The sequence below is a fragment of the Macaca thibetana genome, chromosome X (assembly GCF_024542745.1).
Source record: "Macaca thibetana thibetana isolate TM-01 chromosome X, ASM2454274v1, whole genome shotgun sequence".
In the NCBI taxonomy this organism is placed as follows: Eukaryota; Metazoa; Chordata; class Mammalia; order Primates; family Cercopithecidae; genus Macaca; species Macaca thibetana.
In genome coordinates, this window is record NC_065598.1 from 24,356,718 (window position 1) to 24,373,856 (window position 17,139).

General features: G+C 40.8%; 1 protein-coding gene across 1 annotated transcript in view; it reads right to left on the minus strand.

Moving 5' to 3' along the window:
* Positions 1-17,139, minus strand: part of PCYT1B (phosphate cytidylyltransferase 1B, choline) — a 114,609-nt gene that overhangs the window by 96,253 nt on the left and 1,217 nt on the right. The window lies entirely within an intron of this gene.

A 17,139-nucleotide genomic window follows, 5' to 3' on the forward strand; every position in this document is an offset into this window, starting at 1 on the left:
CAGAGTAAGACTCTGTCTCAAAAAAAAAAAAAGAGAGAGAGAGAAAGAAAGAAATGTATCATGAAGAAGGAAGGGAGGAAGAGAGATGGAAAACACAGGGTAGAGATGACAGAAGAATTTCAGATTTCCCAGAAAGCGGTATTACCTCCTATGGAATTTTGCTACCTTTATGTCTCTGTTTTGAGCCACTTCCCCACCTTAATCCACATATGGCTTAAGGTCTGGGCCTAATAGTCTAGGAAAAGACTGTACCATACTAAGTAATGAAATCCATACATAAATCCTTTCCACCCATTCCAGGAAAATTATAGTAGTGAAAACATTTTTCAGTAGAAAGTGTTTCACCCCTCCCTTGGTGCTTTTACACATTGACTTATAATAGCACTCTGAGACTGACATGCTTTAATACTGAAAAATTTCAAATGAATGAACAAATTCAGAGCAGTTAAGTGATTTGACCACGGTCACATAGTAAGCGGAAGTGGTAGAAGTATCACTTGAATCCAGGTCTCTTGAATCAAAGTTCAACACTCTTTTCCACCAAACTACACTGCCTCATTGTGTGATACACAGTAGTTAGATTTGCTTTATTAACAAGCCTGCTGAGCTAACTGATGCAGCTCTCATCATCTAATATAACCCCTTAACCCCTTTTCTATTGAATTCATGAACATGAAGCATTCTTCACTTTTATTCATTCAGTTCATTTCATATTTGTGCAACTGTGGATCTGGACTCATTTTAGATGCTTGAATTTACTAACGACAAGAAAAATAAACACAGTTGCGGCCAAGTGCAGTGGCTCACGCCTGTAATCCCAACAATTTGGGAGGCCGAGGTGGGCGGATCACCTGAGGTCAGGAGTTCAAAACCAGCCTCGTCAACATGGTGAAATCCTGTCTCCACTAAAAATACAAAAATTAGCCGGGTGTGGTGGCGGATACCTGTAATCCCAGGTGGCTACTCAGGAGGCTGAGGCAGGAGAATCACTTGAACCTGGGAGGCAGAGGTTGCAGTGAGCCAAGATTGTGCCATTGCACTCCAGCCTGGGTGACGGAGTGAGACCCTGTGTCAAAAACAAAACACAGTTGCATTGCCAGGCTTACCAGTGGGTCAAGAGCATAGCTGATACAGGCTTATGACCTATAAAGGCCATTAGGGGGAGGCCAAGGCAGGTGGATCACCTGAGGCCAGGAGTTCCAGACAAGCCTGCCCAACATGGCGAAATCCTGTCTCTACTAAAAATACAAAAAAAAAGTAGCCAGACATGGTGGCGGGTGCCTGTAATCCCAGCTACTCGGGACGCTGAGGCAGGAGAATTGCTTGAACCCGGGAGGCGGAGGCTACAGTAAGCCAAGATCGCGTCATTGCCCTCCAGCCTGGGCAACAAGAGTGAAACTCCATCTCCAAAACAAAAAAGCCCATTGGGAAAAAAAAAAAAAAAAATGGTGAGACATGAAAATAGTCAGGGCTTCAAAATCTATTTTTGTGGAGGGTACGAAGTAATCAAGAAGATAGAAAGAAAGTGTTGTGTTTTATTATTAAAATTTATTTTCTTCTTTTTCTAACTTCTATAATAACCAAAAAAGAATTGACCTTCACTCATCAATGTGACCAAAATTTGAATGTAAGCGCAGTTTTAAGGAGCTAGGGAGAAACTGCACAGACCCAACATGACAAACCTATTGCATACATGAAAATACGGCTAACAAAATGTCATTTTACGTCTTGCATATATATTTGTAACTGGTTGGAGAGATGAACAGTAAGGAGCTCCAATATTCTTTTTTTTTCTTTTTCCTTTTTTTTTTTTTTTTTTTTTTGAGACAGAGTCTTGCTCTGTCTCCCAGGCTGGAGTGCAGTGGCATGATCTCGGCTCACTGCAACCTCTGCCTTCCGGTTTAAGCAGTTCTCCTGCCTCAGCCTCCCACGTAGCTGGGATTACAGGCGTGTGGCACCGCACCCAGCTAATTTTTGTATTTTTAGTAGAGACGGGTCTCGAACTCCTGACCTCAAGTGATCCCCCCCACCTCAGCCTTCCAAAACTCTGGTATTACAGGTGTGAGCCACTGCGCCAGACCCAGCTCCAATATTCTTAGCACCCAAGGACACCAGTCATTGCACCTGTGTGTAAGAAGGTCTTAAAAGAGAGATTTTTAAAATCAAAACAAGATGTATTTATTTAAATGATGATAAAATCAGTTGTATATATGATATATTTTGTTTTGCTGTAGCAAAACAAATATGATGGTGAGTTTTTTGCATAAATTAAAGTTGCCCTTAGCTGGAATAAATCATTCTTATTGACATTAGCAGCTGTGTAGTCAGTAAAGAATGATTGTTGCTATTACTTGGTGGTATTTATAAACACTTTTATTTTCTAAGTGCTTTACAATCACTTATTGTCTAATTAATATCTAATCATCTGTTTACAAGTAATAATCACACATGTAGCGCAGTTTAATCAAAACTCCAAATACAGCCGCCATCATACTCAAGAGTGCCATGTAAATTTTGGTCCCTTCTTTATGGGGTTTGAGTCCAGACATGCAATTGAAACAGATAATACATCAGAAAAAAAGATGGATAAATATTCCCCACTTGTATTTGAGCATAATTTGGATTCACAACTTTTGCATGCCAAATATATTATCTGAATGTCAGTGGATGAGTAAGACCATAGGTAATTTTCAACACTTAAGGGCTCAGTTGCACACATATATAAAGTTGTAATTTATTTAACCCACAAAATTGGATGATAGTTTACGATAAATGTATAAGGCCAGGCACTGACTTAACATTGAAACTCTTAGTCACAATCACTGTTTCAGTCATTTTAGTGAAAAAGAGCAAATGTAGCAAAGGTGGCTCAGAGACCTTCAAGGTTAATAATCTAGCCAGGTTCAAGTCTACACCAAGCTACGCCCAGTATGAACATCTGCCAGTCTTAATTAGCCAACGTAAGTGGATGTACTGCTGTCTCCCTTCAGTCTCCCCAAGTGTTATTCTATAAGCAATTATAGGAACCAGGAATGGATTTTTTTAAGCAGGTGAATGATGTGCGTATTAATCCAATTTTTTTCCTTCTAGGATGAATTTTCTTAAAGTAGAATTGCTGAATCAGAGTATTTATGTTTTTAAAGTTTTTGATACATGGTTTTTTGACACAGTTATCAAATTATTCTCCAGCATGGTTGACCATACGTACACTTCTTTGTATACCCCTAAAGAGTGGTCTTTCTTGATTATTGGTGTACCATAACCAGATTTCCTCCTTGCTGTCCTACCAGGCAGTTTCCCAGTACTACAGCGAGTACTGCAGGGTCCTGAGCATTGTGCCGGGGGGCCTTCTGCATATGATACATATGAGCTTGATTGACAAGTGAGTCATCAGGACCGTCTGATGCCAGGAGGGATACATTCATTCGCAAGTAAACTATGATTACAATCCTTGGACTTTATACTATTAGATTTTGAATGACATGGTCTCCAAAGTGAACCTGCACTCCAAAGTGCAGATTCTTGCAAAATCTGCACTCAGAGTCTTTGAATGCTCAAAGAGAGATTCAGTTTAATCTTCTGTGCTTCTGTGTGTTTTCTATGGCTGCTGTAACAATGTACCAGAAATTTGGTGGCTTAAAACAACACAAATATATTATCTTAAAGTTCTGGACCAGGGTCAGAAGTCTGAAATGGGTCTCAGTGGGCTAAAATCAATATACCTGCAGGACTGCATTTCTTCTGGAGGCTCTAGGGGAAATTGTTTCTTTGCCTTTCTTTTTTTTTTTTTTTTTTTTTTTTTTTTTTTTTAGCTTCTAAGCTGCATGCATTCCTTGGCTCCTGGCCTGCTTTCTTCTATCTTCAAATACAGCAATTGCATCACTGCAGCCTCTGCTTCACTGGTCACATATTCACTGAGTCTCCTGCCTTCCTCTTTCACTTCAAAAGACTCTTGTAATTACATTGAGTTCCTTTGGATAATCCAGGATAATCTCTCCCATCTCAAGACCCTTAACTTAATCACGTCTATAAAGTCTCTTTTCCCTTACAAGGTAACATATTCACAGGTTCTGGAAATTACAATGTAGACATCTTTGGGAGGCCCTTATTCTTCCTATCACATCCTCCTTAGCATGAGCTAGGCCTGGTATCTCATCTCCAGATATTCTGGAAATCAGGCTAACAAAATGTCATTCAATTGCAGAAAATTGCTAACATTGTCTGCAATTTTAATACTTAGTAATTTATGACATCCTTCTCTGTATCAGAAACAGGCATTATGTCCAGTTTGCAGATAACAACTGGGGCGTAGAGACATTAAATAATTTGCCCAAGGTCACAGAGCTGGTCAGTGTCAGAACTGAGTTTCACATTTAGGACTGTGGGACCTCAAAGCCCCCACTCAATGCATGCCACCTCGGTATCTCAACATTTTTTATGCTTTTCTCATTCTGCTCTCTTTGGATGCCTTCATGTTGAAAGCTTTTCATTTAGTTCGTTTGACATTTAATAATAAAACCTAGCTAGATAAAAGCTTTTATTAAGGCCCTATAAATATCATATTTGACTCATTCAGTAAGTGCCAGTGCAGGATGTCATCACAAAACACACATTGAAGATAATGTCTCCACATCCTCTAATAAATCTTCCTAAAAGTGGCATCAGATGGGTTCTTCCTCTGCAATACAAGCAGAAGTGGCCTCACCAGGTTTTCTTCTCTGTGGGCGATGTGTAAATCTGTGAATAACAGGTGGTGCTGGTGAGAAATGATCTTTCCAAAAGCCCACAAGTATACAAATATCCTATTCTTGACAAAAGAGTGTCTAACACTTTAGGGGTGTCTTAGTCTGTTTTATGCTGCTATAATAGACTACCACAGAGTGGGTAATTTATAATGAACAGAAATGTATTTGGCTTATAGTTCTGGAAGCTGGGAAGTCCAAGAGCATGGTGCCAGCATCTGGTGAGGGCCTTTGTGTTCCATCATCCCATGGCAGAAAGCAGAAGGGCAAGAGAAGGCAAGAGTAAGAAAGCAAGAGGGAATTGAACTTGCTTTTATAACAAATCCACCCTTGTGGTAACCAAACCTCTCTTGTGTTAATGACTTTAATCCACTCATGAGGTCAGAGCCCTCATGACCTAATCACCTGTTATTAGATACTGTTGCACTGGGGATTAAGTTTCTAACACATAAACTTTGGGGGGCACATTCAAACCATAGCAGGAAGTCTAAGTTAATCTCTTAACAAAGACTCTTATCCTCTTTGCTCTACTCTGGAATGTTCTCAACCTTGGTTGTGCATTTGAATCACCTTAGGGGCTTTCAAAAACACTGAGGGCTGATTCCTGCTCCCTAAAGATACTGATCTAATTGTCCTTGGGTTTAGCATCAGGGCTTTTAAAAGTTTAGAACAAAAAAAAGTTCAGAACCACTGTGATGAAGGAGAGATGATGAGAGACTTTATTCATACATGGATTTGGCTCTCAAAAAGAAACTATTTGGCTCTCAAAAAGAAAAAAAGAATCTCTATTTTGTTTGCATCAAGAGTAAGAAATCCTATTTGTGTATGTGTCCCAGGAAGCTGGCTATGTAAAAACTTTCAATATCTCCAAAAGCAATCATTTTAAACACCTAGTCTACTAAAATGCCCGATGAGGGGCCATGTCAAATGACACTAAGGAGGCCAGGTGTGGTGGCTCAGGCCTGTAATCCCAGCACTTTGGGAGACTGAGGCGGGCAGATCACCTGAGGTCAGGAGTTCGAAACCAGCCTGGCAAACATGGTGAAACCTTGTCTCTACTAAAAATACAAAAATTAGCTGGATGTGGTGGCATGCGCCTGTAATTCCAGCTACTTGGGAGGCTGAGGCAGGAGAATCGCTTGAACCCAGGAGGTTGAGGTTTCAGTGAGCCGAGATCTCACCATTGCACTCCATCCTGGTCAACAGGAGCAAAACTCCGTCTCGAAAAAAAAAAAAAAAGGACACTAAGGGTGTCTGAGAGTAGCTATATGTGGTCAATGGTCTTTCACAGAAGTCCACCCTTGCTTTGAGAAGATATTCTCTTGAGTAAGCAAGTATGGTATAAGCATATCTTCAAAGAAAAATAATCCTTTATTTCTACAAAATGGTCTGGATAACCTCACTCCACCATTCAATTGCAGGAACTCAACAGGAACAAAACCATTAGCAGTGAACCATGGCAGTCTCTAGCACATATGGTATTACCATTGCTCAAAACATTTTTGGAATAAGTCTTTGGTCATCATTTGAAAGTGTGAAGATAACAATACTCATATGAATATAAAAGTTCTATTATCCTTTTTTAAAAAAGATAAAAATCGTCAAAAGGACTTAGGAGACTCCTGACAGCCAAAGATGAAAAGTTTAAGTATCAATAAGGATAAGAATTGCAATTGATTGAAACCTATCTAATGTTTTTCAATGCATGAGTTCATAATACTATCGAAAGAAACCCCCAAGCCTCATTTGTCTGCATTGAAAGATGCTAGAGAAAAGCATTTTGAAAACTGGGAAATAAGCCTTTATTTAAACTTTCCTATACAAACTGTCCCTCTAGGTCACCAAACAAGAGAAGTATCTTGTCTTAGAATGAGTAATGAAGAAGGTAAGATGGTAATGAATTATCTCCACTTTATAACCCCTAAGGAAAGATTGGGTTTAGGCACTCAGCATCAACTACTGCTAACATGACAGAAAGACAGGCAATACCAAACATTATGTACTCCTGATAGAAGTACATGTGCTACCTATGAAATAGTCTGCCAAGTAAATAGAACCTGGCTTTGATCACACCTCTTGATCTGAGGCCAATTTACAGGAAATACAGAAGGGATAAAGGAGTATGTTAACACCACAGGGATGCAATCAGCGAAATCTAGATTGTGGAAAACTCTGTAGAACAAACCTTGTTTCTTCAACCAAAAAATTGCAAGAAGCCTATGGATTAAATGAGATCTGAAAGACATATCAATCAATTGCAATATGTACACTGTATTATTTGAATCCTAATTCAAAACACTGTAAAAATGGCAATGTTTATAAAACAATTAGAAATTTCAACAATTTCTGGATTCTATGAAGGAATTATTGTTCATTTATTTAGGTATAATAATGATACTGTAGCTGCCTGAGGTCGCTCACACCTGTAATACTAGCACTTAAGGAGGGCAGGACCAGAGAATCTCTTGAGCCCAGGAGTTTGAGAACAGCCTGGGCAAATTGTGAGACTTCATCTCTACTAAAAATAAAAAAGCAAAACTAGTTGGGTGTGGTGGCATGCACCTGTAGTCCCAGCTACTTGGTAGGCTGAAATGGGAGGATTGTTTGAGCCCAAGAGGTTGAGGCTGCAGTAAGCTGTGATTGCACCACTGCACCCCAGCCTGGGCAACAGAGTGAGACTGTCTCAAAAACAAACGAACAAAAACAAACAAACAAACAAAAAAGAACAAAAACAAACAAAAAAAACCCCCCACCAGGTATTGTGTTTATGTTTTCAAAACTTTATTTTAGAAATACATACTGAAATATTTGCAGATGAAGTATGTTGTTTGGATGTGAGGAGTGAATACAGCTCAAGATCAGTGGTTCTCAACTGGGTACAATTTTGCCGCAAGGTACATTTAGCAATGTCTGGAGACAGTTTTGTTTGTCACATCTTGGGGCTTGGGGTGCTTTAGACATCTAGTGGGTGAAGGCCATAAATGTTGCTAAACATCTTACAATGCACAGGACAATCGTCCACTGTAAGATAATGGCACCCTAACGACCTTGAATGTGTCCATAGAAGCAAAGGCTTGACGTGCAGCTCATCTGAGTGTTGGAGAACGCCTTGTGAGCCTCCTGGAACAAGCTCTCCTGGAACAGAGAGGCCTGTGAGGAGTTGCTCCAGGGCCATTTGCCACTCACCTCCTTATCTCCCCTGAGAAACTGTCATGAAGCAGTTTCTAATAGTCTCTTTGTTTGGGTTGGGATATGAGGCTTCCTGCCCTGCCCCTCCTAGTACAAAGTTACAGAACAGAAAAACAGTTGCAATCTACAGTGGGCTCCTCAGCAATGGGAGTCGAGGTTATCTGGCCCCTTTTGTTGTAGTGTCCTTTTTGGTATGTGGGATAAGCACAGTACGAAGCTGGCACCATTGGCTACTGTTTTCTTTGCTATGTAAGTAATAAACTGTCTTCATCTTAAAGTGATTATACTTTTACCAGTCAAGTCATTCAGACCTTGCCTTGTCTTGTGTGTGCTTGACATCCGTGACAAACAATTTTCTAGCCCAAAATGTCATTATGCTGAGGTTGAGAAGCTCTAAATGAAGCAAGATTGGTCATGAGTTGATTACTGTTGAAGTAGGTGGCAAGTACATGAACAGTACAAATGGTAATGTACTGTTAATATCTTGTCTAATTTTGTGTATGCTTGAAGCTCTCCCTAATAAAAAATTATATTTTAAGAAGGATAAAAACTGGTCACCTTGCTTTTTTAGATGTATGACATTCTAAGTACATACACTGAGGCAATATGCACAAATGCACAAACTTTGCTGTCAGATTTCTAGCTCCACCAGTAAGTTACAAACTGTGTGTTCTTGAGCGAGTACGTGACCTCTTTAAGCCTCAGTTTCTTCCACAATAAAATAAAGCTATTAATGCCCCCTGGGGGGTTTGTGGGGATTAAATATAAGTCAAGTGTTTGGCTGAATGCCTTAAATAAATACCTTTATTAGACCATCTTCCTTTGTTTTTTTGCCTGCTACTTTTCAATACAGAAATGCAAAGAGCCCTTCTTGTTATCTGTACAAGTAATTTTGATCTAGTCGATTTCTTTCCAAATAATTCCCTGGAAAATGTAGATAGATGGCCTTGATCTGAAAAGTTTTATTCTAAGTGTTTAAAACAGTAAACTGACTGGGCACAGTGGCTCACGCCTGTAATCCCAGCACTTTGGGAGGCCGAGGCTTGGGGGGATGACTTGAGGTCAGGAGTTTGAGACCAGCCTGGCCAACATGGTGACACCCCATCTGTACTAAAAATACAAAAACTAGCCGCCACGTGGTGATGGGCACTTGTGATCCCAGCTACTCAGGAAGCTGAAACAGAAGAATCACTTGAACCCAGGAGGCGGAGGTTGTACTAAGCCAAGATCACTTCACTGCACTCCAGCCTGGGTGACAGAGCAAGATTCTGTCTCAAACAAACAAACAAACAAACAAACCACACACAGCAAACCCTGGAGGGCTCCAGGGGATGGGGAATGAGAAGGAATGTATATGGTGAATTCAGTAGTTCTCAGCTACTGAATGGGGGTGATTTTGTCCCACAGGAGACATTTAACAATGTCTGGAGACATTTTTGGTTGTCATGACTTGGGGAAGGGGAGTACTACCGGTATCTAGTGATTAGAGACCAGGGATGCTATTAAACATCCTATGTCCTATGCACAGGACAGCCCCTACAACAAAGAATTATCTAGCCCAAAATATCAGTCATACCAAGGTTGAGAAACCCTGAGCTAATGTAACCAAAATTTCTTGGTGAAGCTTTTCCTGGGTAATTAACTTTGCCTTTCTTTGTTCTTCTTACCCAACACATACAGGTTATTAAAGACATGCTCAGGAGAAATTCAAAATGTGATTACTCTAGCTCTGTGGCCCTAATTTGTTATTCATTTCTTTATGAGAAAAAAAATCCAAGTAGTGTTCTGATTTTATTGCCTTCAAGTTTCACTTACCAAACTCAAAGCATGCACTGATTACCTTCTTAATTAATAGACTGTGAAAGCGGGGCATCACTTTATTAACTCGTGGAAAGGATGTACCATCTCCTGACAGCTCTTTAGTCTTTGTTTCCAACTATTACCAATGGGGGAGGATTGAGATGAAGGGGATTCAGACACTGCTCCACAAACAGATTATATTTCTCTTGTTAAAATAGCCCATCTCTGGCCAGGTGCAGTGGCTCACGCCTGTAATTCCAGCACGTTGGGAGGTCGAGGCGGACAGATCACTTGAGGTCAGGAGTTTGAGACCAGCCTGGCCAATATGGTGAAACCCCATCTCCACTAAACATACAAAAATTACCTGGGCATGCTGGTGCACGCCTGTGGTCCCAGCTACTCGGGAACCTGAAGCAGGACAATCGCTTGAACCTGGGAGGCAGAGGTTTCAGAGAGCCGAGATCGCACCACTGCACCCCAGCCTGGGCGACAGAGCAAGACTCTGTCTCCAAAAAAAAAAAAAAAAAAATTAAAATTAAAAATTACTGTTGAATTAGGTGAGGGCAAGACAACTATAAAAGCTAGGGGACAAAATTGCAAAACACCTAGGATTCCATGTTCAAAGTGTTTTGAAGATATCTTAAGTTTTCACACAATTTAGAATAAACTAAAAATTGAAGTAATAGGCAGTGCATATGTGTCTGCCTAATGAAAAAATATAACACAGAGCTCTAATCAGTGGCCCAATCAAAGGTTTGGCAAATTAATAATATATTTATTTTAAATTTAAATAAAATGTTTGATGTATGCATTTATCATTTTTAAGTGAGTCCCCATTATACCCATTTTATTTTTCTTTTCTTTTCTTTTTTGAGACAGGTCTTACTCTGTCACCCAGGCTGGAGTGCAGTGGCGTGATCTCGGCTCACTGCAACCTCCACCTCCTGGGTTTAAGTGATTCTCTTGCCTCAGCCTCCGGAGTAGCTGGGATTACAGGTGCAAGCCACCACGCCCGGCTAATTTTTGTATTTTTAGTAGAGACAGGGTTTCATCATGTTGGCCAGGCTGGTCTCGAACTCCTGACTGTAGGTGATCCGCCCGCCTCGGCCTTCCAAAGTGCTGGGATTACAGTCGTGAGTCACTGCGACCAGCCCCATTTTATTTTTCAATTAACTGACCAACTGGTCCCCACTGTAGAGGGTAAGAAAACTTCTAGTGTACTTCCTGGTGATTATAACTCTCTCCTACCTTGTATAATGGAGAAAGCCCTACAGAGCTTTTTTATTAATTCTCCATTTTTTGTCTTGAATTCTTTGTGTGAGACTTAAGAAAGTCCTTCATTTGCCACCCTAAAGAAAGATGTAATAACCACATGGAAGAAAATTTATGAGGCAGGTAGGTGCACAAGTCTTACCTATCTCTCTTCGAGGCTGGCCCAGCTCCTGCCCACCTCTGAGAAAGCTGAGGAGTTGTAGAAGGTTGAGTCGGCCATCTGTGGTATCTCTAGGTGGGTCTCACCTGGCCTTCAGACATCAGAAACCTCTAACAACCCTAGAAGTCTGGCAGGGTTGAGGTGGAGAGCCTTGTAAACAGTGATCACAACATCTGTGTTGTTGATGTTAATGATAATGTTGATCAGTTTAGAGGCTGGAGTCAAGTTGGAGTTGGTCCATCCAACATTGATCCATGTCTCACTCAAAATCTGGGTTGAAACCCACTCATTCTCCTGAACAGCCTAGAGATGACCTTAAATGGACAAACTCAGGAGTCCCTCTGGGCAAGGAGGATACAGAATAAACAGTGATTTAAATTCCTTTCACTCATTCAACAAACATTTACTAAGCATGTTGGAAGTCATGCATCCAAGATAAATGTGATCATCTCCACTCTCAAAGGATATATAGAACAAGAAGATATATGTAAAGATATACGTAGGACAAACTCTTAAAGATTGATTTTTTGGTAAATATAATGGTACTATTAAAAATTATCATGTTAGTCTTTCAAAAGAAATTATCATTAAGTTATTCTGTACTTTTATTTATGACTTAAATCAATGGAGCTAAGAAAAAAGATTTGAAACAGGTATTATTTTTCTCTTTCTCCTGGGCCTTATTTACCAATTTTTAAATTTTCTTTTCTCTTTCCACGTCTGTGTGTGTGTGTGTGTGTGTGTGTGTGTGTGTGTGAGAGAGAGAGAGAGAGAGAGAGAGACAGAGACAGAGACAGAGACAGAGACAGAGAGAGAAAGAATTTGTAGTTCATGGAAAGACAAATAAAACTTTAAAATGTTCTAATACCTGGGGCAGGACTGAAATAAAAAGTATATTTCACTTTTTGAGGCCTCGTTGTGAGAATGGGGCAAAATTAATTTTATGCCAATTGCACCATTTTCTTTACCCCATAGTATTTGAGAGCTGGCTCCAAGTCATTGAGAATAAAGGACAAAAATAAGAGAGACTAACGAGACTTATTTTCTCCCCCATAGTTCCCAGCACTGGGAAGACTGGGGAAACCCCAGGTTTCACAAGAGACACTCACAAGTCTAGCCTCTCATTCCACATCTGCTTGCATGGTAATTGGGCTGTTTCAGGGAGCCAAGGAGGAGTTAGGGAAGGCATGGTCACCAAGACTTGCATTACAGGACCACATTGGGTAGGGATCTAGGGTCTGCCAGGAAGAGGTTAGTGCACTCTAGAGAGCCAGATTCACGTCGCTTCTCAGCCTTTTGGCTAAGATCAAGTGGAGAACCAGATTCAGAATTAGCCTCTGCTCTACCTGTCAATGTTCAGAGTGAGAACTGTCAGCAGAGCAGCCTATGGCAGTGATTATACATCCACTAAGTGAGTTAAGAGGACTCGAATCAGCCTACCCCATAGTTTCTGAAGGACACGAAACTGCGTTGAGTTAGCTTGAAGGCTGTGCACATACATACCTGTAATATTAGGGCTCATGTAGAGGAATTACAGGGAGATAGAGAAGAGGAAAGAAGGCCTACTGATGTTTGGAACAAAAGGTAAAAATAAGGCCAGACGCAGTGGCTTACGCCTGTAATCCCAACACTTTGGGAGGCCGAGGCGGGCAGATCACTTGAGGTCAGGAGTTCAAGACCAGCCTTGCCAACATGGTAAAACTCCATCTCTACTAAAAGTACAAAAATTAGCCAGGCATGGTGGTGGGTGCCTGTAATCTCAGCTACTCAGGAGGCTGAGGCAGCGAATTGCTTGAATCTGGGAGATGGAGGTTGCGGTGAGCTGAGATCGCACCACTGCACTCCAGCCTGAGCAACATGGTGAGACTCTATTTCAAAAGAAAAAAAGGTAAAAATATAATATCTCCTTTCCCTTTAAGTGGTTTTTTAAAAATGTTCAGATATCTAAGCTTCATAAATTTGGAGAGTTTTAAGTTGTTCAATTCCTTCCAAATAAGGACTAAATATTTAATGAACATTTACATTGTTTCTATTAATTTTTCTTTCCTTACTATGGCTAAAAATTTTCCTTAAAGAAGACAAGGAAGGGACAAACCATATCCTTTGATGCTCACTGCTAAATTGAGGAATTGGGTTTTATTTTTGCTAAAAAGACATGGCATTAATGTTTGCTATGACCAGTCCCAGCAAGCTGTAAGAAACCAACTCCACTAAGGATATTATGGAAATGCAAGTACCGTTCTCCTCTAACAACTCAACATTCTCTCTTCTCACCTATTTATTACCTAGAACCAGCATGGGACCTGGAACATGTGCCCCACATATTTGAAGACTGATGGAGCTAACTGATGACTGGTGCCTGGGAAGGCAGCATGTTTGCCACCCTGTTCTCACTTCTGAAGGAGCTGGAAGATTTCATTTCCAAAGCCTCTGGCCACATCACACTCCCCCTCCCCCAAGCTGAATGCCTGGGAATCATCTCTTTCTCACAGACAGGAAGCCCTTATGTCACCATGAAGTCTTGGCAGCAAAGACTGGTAAAGAGGAAAGAACAAACTGGGAGGCAGTTTTCCATTTGATACATGTATTCACTGTAGAAAATCGGAGTCCACTTCAATGACTGGTCTCTTGAAAGAACTGTCTCTGTCAGTCAATCAACAGGTATTTATTGAACCCTTAATGCATACCAGGCACCATGCAGGGCCCACAGGAGTACCTTTCCCAGGGAATCACGTAATATAGTGGAAGAAGTGAGGGCTTTGGAATTAGATCTTGAACCAGTCAAAATTTCAGTGTGAAAGTGTTTTATGCTACCATTTTACTTTGTGATCCAAAGGCAAGGAGGAAGGTAAACCAGTAGTATAAAATGATTTCACATAGAATTTCGAAACAGCAGAAGGGTTGCTAGAAATAACAAGGCTAACCACATTATTTCCTACAAGGGCACCTTAGGGGATCCCTGTTTTAATGAATAAATAAAAATGATGTGTAATTATCATATCAATTGCTTGCATCTAAGTGAGTGCTTCTGGAGTTATTTGATGGTGCTTAAAAATCTTTGGTCTCTGAAGTGCATTTAACCATCTTCTTAACTCTTATCTATATTATTAATTTGCAGATCAAAGTTAACTTGGTGCTATGCAAATGAAGGGACTTCAAATGAATGAGATTTTACTGTAAAATTTAAAATCCATATTACTTGTAACAGAACTGCAATATATTTTGAGGACATGCCTCAACATATCTAAAAGAGACATTATGGTTTAAAGCAGTGTTATTCAATAGAATTTTCTGCAATGATGGAATTTTCCATATCTGCGTTGTCCAAATACAATAGTCACGAACCACATATAACTACTGAGCACTTAAAATGTGGCTGGTGTCAGTGGCTCATGCCTGTAATCCCAGCACTTTGGGAGGCCAAGGTGGGCAGATCACATGAGGTCAGGAGTTCGAGACCAGCCTGGCCAACATGGCGAAACCCCATCTCTACTAAAACTACAAAAATTAGCTGGACATGGTGGTGGGTACCTGTAATCCCAGCTACTCGGGAGGCTGAGGCAGGAGAATCACTTGAACCCAGGAGCCGAGATCATGCCATTGCTCTCCAGCCTGGGTGACACAGTGAGACTCCATCTCAAAAAAAAAAGAGTGGCTAGTGTGACTGAGGAACTGAATTTTAAATTTTAATTAATTAATTAATTTTTTGTTTTAAATTGAGACAGAGTCTGGCTCTGTTGCCCAGTCTGGAGTGCAGTGGTGCAATCTCGGCTCACTGCAAGCTCCACCTGCTGGGTTCATGCCATTCTCCTGCCTCAGCCTCCCGAGTAGCTGGGACTACAGGCGTCCGCCACCATGCCTGGCTAATTTTTTTGTATTTTTAGTAGAGATGGGGTTTCACCGTGTTAGCCAGGATGGTCTCGATCTCCTGATCTTGTGATCCATCTGCCTCGACCTCCCAAAGTGCCAGGATTACAGGCGTGAGCCACCCCACCCAGCCAATTAATTAATTTTAAACAGCTGTGTATGGTTAGCGGCTACCTTATTCAACAGTGTAGGTTTAAAGAAAAAGTGAAATTGGATGCTGGGAACCCAAATTCCAGCTCTATCCTTGCTATCTTGGACAATTAAGCTCTGTGAGCTTTAATTTTCTCACTTAAAATGGGAATATAGGCTAGGGCTCAGTAGCGCACACCTATAATCCCAGTGCGTTGGGAGGTTCAGGTGGAAGGATCGCTTGAGGCCAGAGTTCAAGACCAGCCTGAGAAACACAGCAAAACCCCCATCTCTACAAAATATTTAAAAATCATCCAGGTGTGGTGGTGCATGCCTGCAGTCTTAGCTCCTTGGGGGGCTGAGGCAAGAGGACCACTTGAGCCCAGTAGTTTGAAGTTACAGTGAGCTATGATTGCACCACTGCACTCCAGCCTGGGCAACAGAGTAAGACCTTGTCTCAAAAAAAAAAAAAAAAGCAGGGGGAAGGATTATAAATAATATCTACATCACAGTATTTGGGGTAAGAGGAATTGAGGTAATGTTTGGGCATTCTTTTATTTCCAAATAAGTACCAACCAAGTACCAAAATTAAATATGTGGAAAATAAATACTCAACTCTCTTATTTAAAGGTAGTTTCCATCCCCAGAGAACTATAAAAGATTATTAAGTTCATGATTATTTTCACCTTTCAGATTCAATATTCAACAGCAATGCTTATAACTATTGGCTGTTAAGTAGCACCACCAGCAGTAACCAGAAATGGTCGTGTGACAGCTTGGGGGTATCAATGTATAGTACACAAAGGGCTGGTAGTCAGAAAGTTTAATTTACAGAAGTTGAGCCTGCCTGTGTGAGAAAAGTACACTGAGAACCGAAAAGCATGAGAAAAATGTTAATGAAATCACTTCTTTATTATTGTTACCATTAATAATGTAATCCATTTTAATTGCCCAAGGAGGTTAAATAAGCCTATTCAATTTAATAGAGAAATCAAGGCATAAATTAGCAGCATAGGCAAGTGGTCAGGAGCTTGAGTCCTTTTGTTGAATATAATTACATAAAATAAGGCATGGAAAGTACTTAGTCCAGGGCATGTCACCCTAAAATGTCAACTATTATAATGATGATAAGTGATACATTTGGGAGACCATGAAATTAGAGGCCTTTGTCTATTTTCAATTTGCAAAAGGTATTGGAATACGGAATGATATTTGCACAGATTTAATTTACATGACTGGAACATAGAAGAATCATCTCAACTTTCCATATCTGCACCAGTCCAGAACTGAATCTAGTTGTTTTTTTTGAAACAGAGTCTCACTCTGTCACCCAGGCTGGAGTACAATGGCGCGATCTTGGCTCACTGTAACCCCACCTCCTGGGTTCAAGCAATTCTCCTGCCTCAGCCTCCCAAGTAGCTGGGATTACAGGCACCTGCCACCATGCCTGGTTAATGTTTTTTGTATTTTTAGTCGAGAGGGGGTTTCACCATGTTGGTCAGGCTGGTTTCGAACTCCTTACCTCAAGTGATTCGCCTGCCTCGGCCTCCCAAAGTGCTGAGATTACAGGTGTCAGCTACCATGGCCGGCCCGACTCTAGTTTTTTTGACACCACTTCAAATCTAATTTTGAAATGAGGCATGAATGAATGAATGAATCAATCAATCAATCAATCAATGCCTCCTGATTCCCCCATTAACTCAATACAATCAGCTAGTAAAACTCATGAGTCTTCAATATACAATACAAATTTCTCCAAATTTAAGATAACATGGAGGCAACTGGGGAAGGGACCAATTGGGCAAAATGATCAATCAGTCATGTAGCTCAAGTGTCTGCTGGATATGAACCTAGACTACTTTCTGAGGAATATGGTGCTTAAACCAGCCACCCATATCCATTCCAAGGGGCATGAGAAGCTTTTGACGGGATGCCAGGACAGGAGAGAGCAGGGCCAGTGTTCATTCTCAGGGTAGTGGA